The following is a 7,829-nucleotide window of genomic DNA, read 5'->3' as shown; positions in this document are numbered from 1 at the left end:
AATTTTTTAATTAAGAAGTATAAAATTATTTCACTGCCTCCTAAAATTTATTTATGGAGACAAGTTGTAGCTCTTGTATACATATGTATATATATAAATATATATGTAATGTATGTTCATGTATATATATGTGACATTTAATTCATACTTTTTTGTTTTTGCATTTTAGGAATATATTTCAGTTATCTATCACATTCTGATTCATTTGTATTGTTCACATTCCAAATGTCAGTCCACAATAGCAAATCTCTAGATAATAATTTATATACCAACGCAAATGTACTTCAGCTATGTATTACATTAGAATCTGAAAATCATTAGAACACTTAAGTAAAAAGAAGCCAGCTTTGGTGTGTCTCAGACTGAATTGCTCTGGGCAGTCACTCTTTTCTCCTTTGGAGCCTGCATCCTCATTCACAGTCACTGGGGAGTGACTGGAAGGCAGAGAGAACATTGGAAGCCAGAGAAAGCCTGGGTCCCATGCCCAACCTTCTGCAGTAGCTACTGTTAGCCATCCCCAAAGCTCACATTTTCAATTTTTCATTCTCGTTAGAGTATGTTATCTTTATAATTTCACAGAAAAATTCAAATTGGAACTTGATTTTTGAGCAAGAGATGCTAATTTGCAAATTATTTCATCAAACACAAACATTTTAATCTCAGATTGAACTTCAGATGTAAATTTGCCCCAAGACAACCTCTGCTCATATAGATGATCACTGTGAATAATCATATATGTTATTTTTTTGGCATGACCTTTAGTAGGAGAGACAGGGAGTTTATCAAATATCTCCAGAGTGGAAAATTCAATTTAAAAACTAATTTTTAGGAAGTTATCATTTTCTGTAAAACCTCCTGTAATTTTGCTTTTATGTGTCTGACTAAGAAGATGTTCTACATTCATCAGATCTTTGAGCAAAGGTTCATCTGTTAGGGTGATGGGTGATTTTTCTACCTAGTTCATTGCCAGTTTTCATAGAACTATGGCAATAATACTGCTGGTAGGTGAACTCTAGTTCCATGAGTAAGCTTTATATTTTAATAGAGAACCTGTGATCCTTGACAGGTGGATTCCAGTGGCTTAGTATTTGATGCATACACCAGAATTAAGGAAGCTTAGATTTTACCCAGCCCAGGGGAGAAAATATTCTCATTATGGTCTCTCTATGGCCTGCTGTTTAGGAAGCCATGCTGAAGTGTGGCAGAGCTGTCATCCATCCACAAGAGGAAAAAGAAATACATGGAGTGTTAATTTAGAAGAGATGAGGGCAGAAAACACATTACCCTTTTCCTCTATCCACTCAGTACTAGAAGGACCCAGTAAACCTCTTGATGACTGTTCAAGATGCACAGGCACATGAGGAGAGACTTGATGCACAGATAGTGACTGCAGTCTTAATTTACTGTCTTCTTTAAGGAAGGAGCCATGGATAAGGTTGCTGAATTTAAACAGCAGGCTAGTCCCAGTTCTGCATTGAGGAGATTCTTGGAGGTAAATGGATGAAGAAAGGCATAATTGGTTCAGGAAGGTGAATTTACTAAGTAGAATTATGATTTAACATGGTATAATATTTACAGTAAGACATGTACATTTCTTTAGTGTATAATTAGCAATCAGGGTCGTTTTAGGACTAGATTCTAGTGCAATGCTTCTGATAATATAATACATAGTACTAGATTAGAAGAAATGACTTTAGCAGACATGGACAGACCTTAAATAACTGGGTTATTTGGTGAGAAAGGTATTCCTATTTAAGTTCTCCTAAAATTACTCTAATTAGTTTGAAGAAGAAACATCAGCTGGGGCTTGTCTGCACTCTGTTATTAGTAAAATGTGCAATGCTCCTCGTGAAAGAGAAGAGACTTCAGTCTAGAGTACCTTCAGCCCATGAAATATCTAGTTAAAATTTAGTGCCATTGATTTATTTTACATTAACCACATTCCTCTCAGAATGTATCTATAGTTTAAAACTGTAAACTGAGTGACTTCTAATGGTACTGAACTTCTTTTTGGTATGATGAAAATATTGTAAAAGTGGGGTGGTGACTATGGTTGCACAACTGTGTGAGTACATTAAAATTTATTAAAATTTATCATTTCATATATTTTAACAATTGAAATGTGTGTGACTTATAGTTCAATGAAGCTATTATAAAATAATTACTAATAATGGAGGAATAAAATAATCAATGAAATAATCATGGTTAAAAAACATGGATACATGGATAGCCAACATATTATGAATTTTCCCTCTCCTCCCTTCTCTTCACCTTCCCTCACTTTCCCTTCCTTTTTAAGCTGAATTGTCAACATGATTGGTAGAGAGCTCCTTGGAAATTCAAAATAAAGCACATTTCAGGGTGTGTCTGTGTTGTTCACGGAGGCAGGACTTTGGGATGTATCTCTAATCGCTGGTCCCTTCCTCTCTGGATCTTTTCTCCTGCTCTGCTTCCCATCCTCCGTGACCTAAGTGTTTTGCTCTGTCACACCTTTCCACCTTGATATTCCTACCTTGTAGTCAGCTGCCAAGGGGATGAATACTCTAAGACTGTGAGCCACACTAAACCTCACCACCTTCAAACAGTGGGAAAGTTGATTAGAAAACCTTCCCAACCTCCATCTCTCCTCCCTCCCTCTTTCATTCCTCCCACCCTCCTCTGTTTTTCTATCCTTCCTTCCTTTCTTCCTCCCATCCACCTTCTACTTTAGCCTCTCTCTTTTTTTCTTTTTTGTTCCTTTGCAGTAGGAACCTTCTGACTAGGAAAGAATGAATCAATAATCATTTTGGGCACCTTATCAATTGAAATAATTCTCACTACTTTAGATAGGATTTTTAAAAGCTTACAAACAAAAATCTAAAGACAGTACCATAAAACTTTCTCTTAACCATAGTTGGTAAGACCTAATGGTTTCTTGTTGGTAATGTTTCAGGATTCCAGTTTGAGCTTAGCTACTGAGCTATATTGATCCAGTGCTTTTATTCTGAGACATGAAGCACTGGAGTTCAGAAATCTCTTCCTTCAATATTGAAAGGTGAATGTTTTTCTAGGTTTTGTGGTCTATGTTTCTAGCTTTGCCAGAACGTCTCTACATTCCAGGTGAAATCAATTACAGCCACTGCCATTCCAGCACAATGAGTGAGACTATCTTATACATTTCAAAGAGAATTGAAGTCAGAACAAAGACTACGTAGAAAATTGATGATGTTTGCCTAGTTTTAAAATGATAGCTGTATTTTTAAAGTTCAAATTAAACATGTATATTCAGTCAGAAGATGATGATATATTGCAAATATCTAAAACTTTATCTAGTCATAGCCCAAACCTATTTCATTTAATCAATTAATAAATATTTATGGAATATTGGAAAATGAGGAAAGAGTTACAGAGCTGAATTTGTCTTTCTTGAGTGGCTTCTTCTATCCCATCCCCCACCTTTTTTGGTTCTTTTTCTATTCCTGGATGTGTATTCCTACTTGTTGACATGTACACAGTAGCATTTTCTACACCTGTGGCTTCCATGATCTCAATCTTTTCTTTCTGAACCACATAGTTTCCCCCTCAAAATTTGGCTATTTCTCTAGCTTTCACACCAGTCTTAATACAATTAGACTTGGAACTTGGGTATTGATAGGACAGGGCAAACGCCTAGGGCTGTGATTACCATATAGTAGGTTAGAAATTAAAATTTATCTAGAAAGGTCCTGAAAACAGGTAAGAGAAGAAATTAAGACCAAGTAAGCTAAAGAGCAGGCAAAGGATCTTGGTCAACAACAATTGGCCAGGATCAGATACATAGTTACCATAGTGTCTAGGATTTTTGCCAATACATATTATGTGTCTGGAATCCAGTGTCAGAAAGTAGGTCCTGGGGGACTGATGAGAGCAAACCCCAGCATTATATATATCCTTTACCCAAAATAAGATAATTTTCAACTCAGATACCCTAACAATTTGATATACTTTCTGCTCTCCACATTTACTTTGTTCTTCTCCTTAAGTCAGTTATTTTTCTCATTGCTGGGACAAAATAGCTGACATGCACAAGTAAAAGGAGAACTTTATCTTAGCCTACAGTTTGCAAAGGATTCAGTCTACAGGTGCTGGCTCAGAGGAAGGATGCCCTGGCATTGCAGAGGAGAAAACACTTGTGGTGTGGCAGGAATGAAGCAGCAAGCCCTCCCTTTCCCTTTGTAGTCTGTCCAGATTAGAAACCTATTGGTTGGTGCCACCCACGCTCGGTAAATTCATTTGGCCACACCCATAACTGGTACAATCCAATCAGCAGCCTAATCCATTTATCACACATCCAGCATCCACATTCTCATGCCCTAAATCCAACCACTTTTCTGAAAAGCCCAACCTGTAGGAACAGGCTTTGGAGGGACATCTTGACACAGCCATAACATCTTCCTTGTATCTTATGATTTATTTTCAAAATTCTGTTTAGCTTTAAAATTAGCTTAAAACTTTTTTTTTCTTTTTCTTTTCTTTTTTGGTGGAACTGGGGATTGAACTCAGGCCTTTGCACTTGCCAGGCAAACACTTATTCTACTGCGCTATCTCCCCAGCCCCTAAAACTTCATCATTTTTAAGTTTTTTATACCCACCCCTAGTCATAGATAGTTTGCTTTTTGAGATGCACTCCTGGAGGAGGCAAAGGAATAAGCGTTATCACTTATATGTGCAAATGGTTTGAGCTTCCTTTGCTTATCCCTCACTAGAAACTTGTTTAAGAGACATCTCTGATTTAAATATTTGAAGATTGCTAGACAAAATAAATCTAGTCCTAGCCCAGGCCCAGTGAGTGTGGGGGAGAGCTTCCAGCTACCCTGCGCTGGCGGGACCTGTCAGTCCCAGCCCAGGCCTGGCATGGGTGAGATCCTCTTCCACCCCTTTGGGACCCCCACCCACCACTCCACAGCACCCCACCCCACCCTGCCTGCCCAGTGAGAATTTCTGCCATGTTCTGGGAACCCCCAGATCCAGTCCTAGCCCAGGCCTAGTGAGTGTGTGGGAGAGTTTCCTCTCCCCACTACTCCACCTTGTCCCCTCCAGACTCAGCTCAGGCCTGGCATACAGGCCTGAGGTGAAATCCTGCAGCTGTAATCCCTGCAGAGAGAGTTGGGGACAGAACCGCCCAGCTAGTCCAGGAGAAGAACATCTTGCTAGAGGGGCACAACAGGTTCACTCCCAAGAGCAGCAACAGGAAGGAGCTGAGCACAGCAGCCAGACCCAAGCCATGCACAGCTGGATAAATCCAAACTTTGTAGATCTACAGCTGAACTTCAGTGGGTGCTAAGGCTATAACTGCACCGAGCTCTACAACAAAGGTCAGAAGACAGTGCTACACAAAATGACAATGAGAAGGAACAAAATGCAATCTCAGACCCCAAGCCCATCCATAACAAGTGCAGAGGACACTAACACAGAACAAATTGGGAATCACACAGCTGAAATCAATGAATCAACAGTTTCTGAAATAAAGAAAAAACTGCAGAAAGGTATAGAGGAGCTCAGATTGGAAATAAAAAAAGAAATCCCTGAATTAATAACATCTGCAGTAAAGAATCAAATGCAGAAACATATGGAAACCCAGTGCCCACCCAGAATAAGTGCAGAGGACACTAGCTCAGCTCAAATGTATGAATTAATAGCATCGATAGTAAATAAGCAACAGCAGAAAGCTATAGGGGAACTCAGAGTGGAATTTTCTGAAATAAAAAAAGAATTCTCGGAAACATAGCATCTGAAGTATAGATGAAATAAATCTATTTTTTGTAAATAGTTGTGGTTTATCAGAATACTGAATTAATATGAAAATGTGGGAAATAAAAGAAATCTCAATTTGCTGTCGGACTCAGATAAAATCCTTAATTAATATATAATTAATATAATATATAATTATAATTAATATATTATTGTATATTAATTAATACCATATAATAATTAATATTAATAATAATTAATAAAATATATAATTATATAATATATTAATTAATTAATATATAATTAATATAATATATAATTGTAATTAATATATTATTATATATTAATTAATATAATATAATATATATCCATTAATATAAGATGGCTTGTTTAAAATAAGTTTATAATTTGACACATTGTAGAATTTCTCTAGCATCTTCATTGCATCTGTAAATGGAGCAAAAGAGTACAGCAGAAGATAACTTTAGATAGGATCATCTCAGGAGAGAGTAGACAGAAGAGAGGAGGGCCTATGAATAAGCATTGTGATGTCCTACCATCAAGTGAGGAAATTCAGGTATGGCAGGAGTTTCTCTGAGAGTGGCTAAACCAAGAGCACAGATGGGGTTTAAGACAGAGATTTTGTGATGACCTTGGTAGAAGCCCTTTCTATAAAATTTGGTAGATGAAAATTTGATAGATGAAATTTGATTGGAGTAGATAGGAGATATAGAAAACTTTCCTTTGAAAGGCAAAGAGAAAGTTCCAGGAGGTGTAGTGAGATGTGCGTCAAGGGATTACTTGGAGACAAAGAAGGTCATTACATATTGGTTAAGGCAACAATTCAACTGTATGAGTGAACAGTAGTAAGCATATACACCAAATACCAGCACACACGACTTCATAAGACAAAAACTAAGGACATGAAAATAAGATAAACATCAATACAATTATCAGGGGGTGCTCACTACCCCACAGCACAAGTGGACAGATCAACTAAACAAAAAAATCCAAAGAAATATCAGAGTTAAACAAAACCTTCACACAAATTAATAGGTCTATTCAACAGCAGAGTACACATTCTTTGAAGCATGTGGAGCTTTCTCCAAAACAGACCACATACTAGTCAATGCATGGAAACTAGGAATCAATGTCAAAAGACACCACAAAAACCTATACAAACACATGGAAATTAAATAGTATCATCTTGAATAATCAGTGGGTCACAGATGAAATTAGAAGGCATTAGAGTTTTGACAATAAGACAATAATGTCAGTACAAGACACTGGAACCTATGGGACACAATAAAATCATTCCTAAGAGGGATTTTATAGCAGTGACTTCCCACATCAGGAAAACAGAATGAGCTCAAATAAATAATCCAGTGATGTACCTCAAATCCTAGAAAAAAAAACAATACTAACCCAAAGTGAATACAAGGAAGGAAATAAAAAGGATCAGGCAGAAATTATTTATATTGAAACTAAAACTAAAAACAAACAGAACAAAGAATCAAAAAGTTGAGTTGATTATTTAAAAGGTTAAATAAAATAGACCTGAGATAAACATCCTATCTGGTTAAAGTCAGCTATTAGTCACTAGAGAACCTTATGTCAGATGTTACTAACTTTTCAAAAGTATATATAAAATACCATTTTGTTGTTAAAAATATATATGTATACATAAGATAGTTAGGATAGATATATAGCTACTTTCTCTTAGTTCATTCAGAAGAAAGGTTTGTGCTAACAGTGTTCACACAAGATATCATCATATCTACCTCTTGTACTCTGAATAACTACTATGAAGACAACAATATGCAATGTATTAATTATTGTAACTGTCCTGCTAACCTATTTTGAAACTGTTTCATTGCTATTTTATCTTTTTTTCTCATTATAATGAATAAGAAAAATAGAGATACCCTTATCCAGCCTTACCAAAAGAAGAAAATAAAAGATTCAAAACCATGCAATTAGAAATGAAAAGGCAAAATTACAAGGGATTCTGACAAAATCCAGAAGAAAACCTGTACTTGAATAAATATATATTTATTCAGAAGAAATCATTAAATCATAGATACATATGAACTACCAAATATGAACCAAGAAAATATAAA

The sequence above is a fragment of the Octodon degus genome, unplaced genomic scaffold (genome assembly GCF_000260255.1).
Source record: "Octodon degus isolate 3935 unplaced genomic scaffold, OctDeg1.0 scaffold00124, whole genome shotgun sequence".
Classification (NCBI taxonomy): Eukaryota; Metazoa; Chordata; class Mammalia; order Rodentia; family Octodontidae; genus Octodon; species Octodon degus.
Note: the sequence above shows the minus strand (reverse complement) of the source record.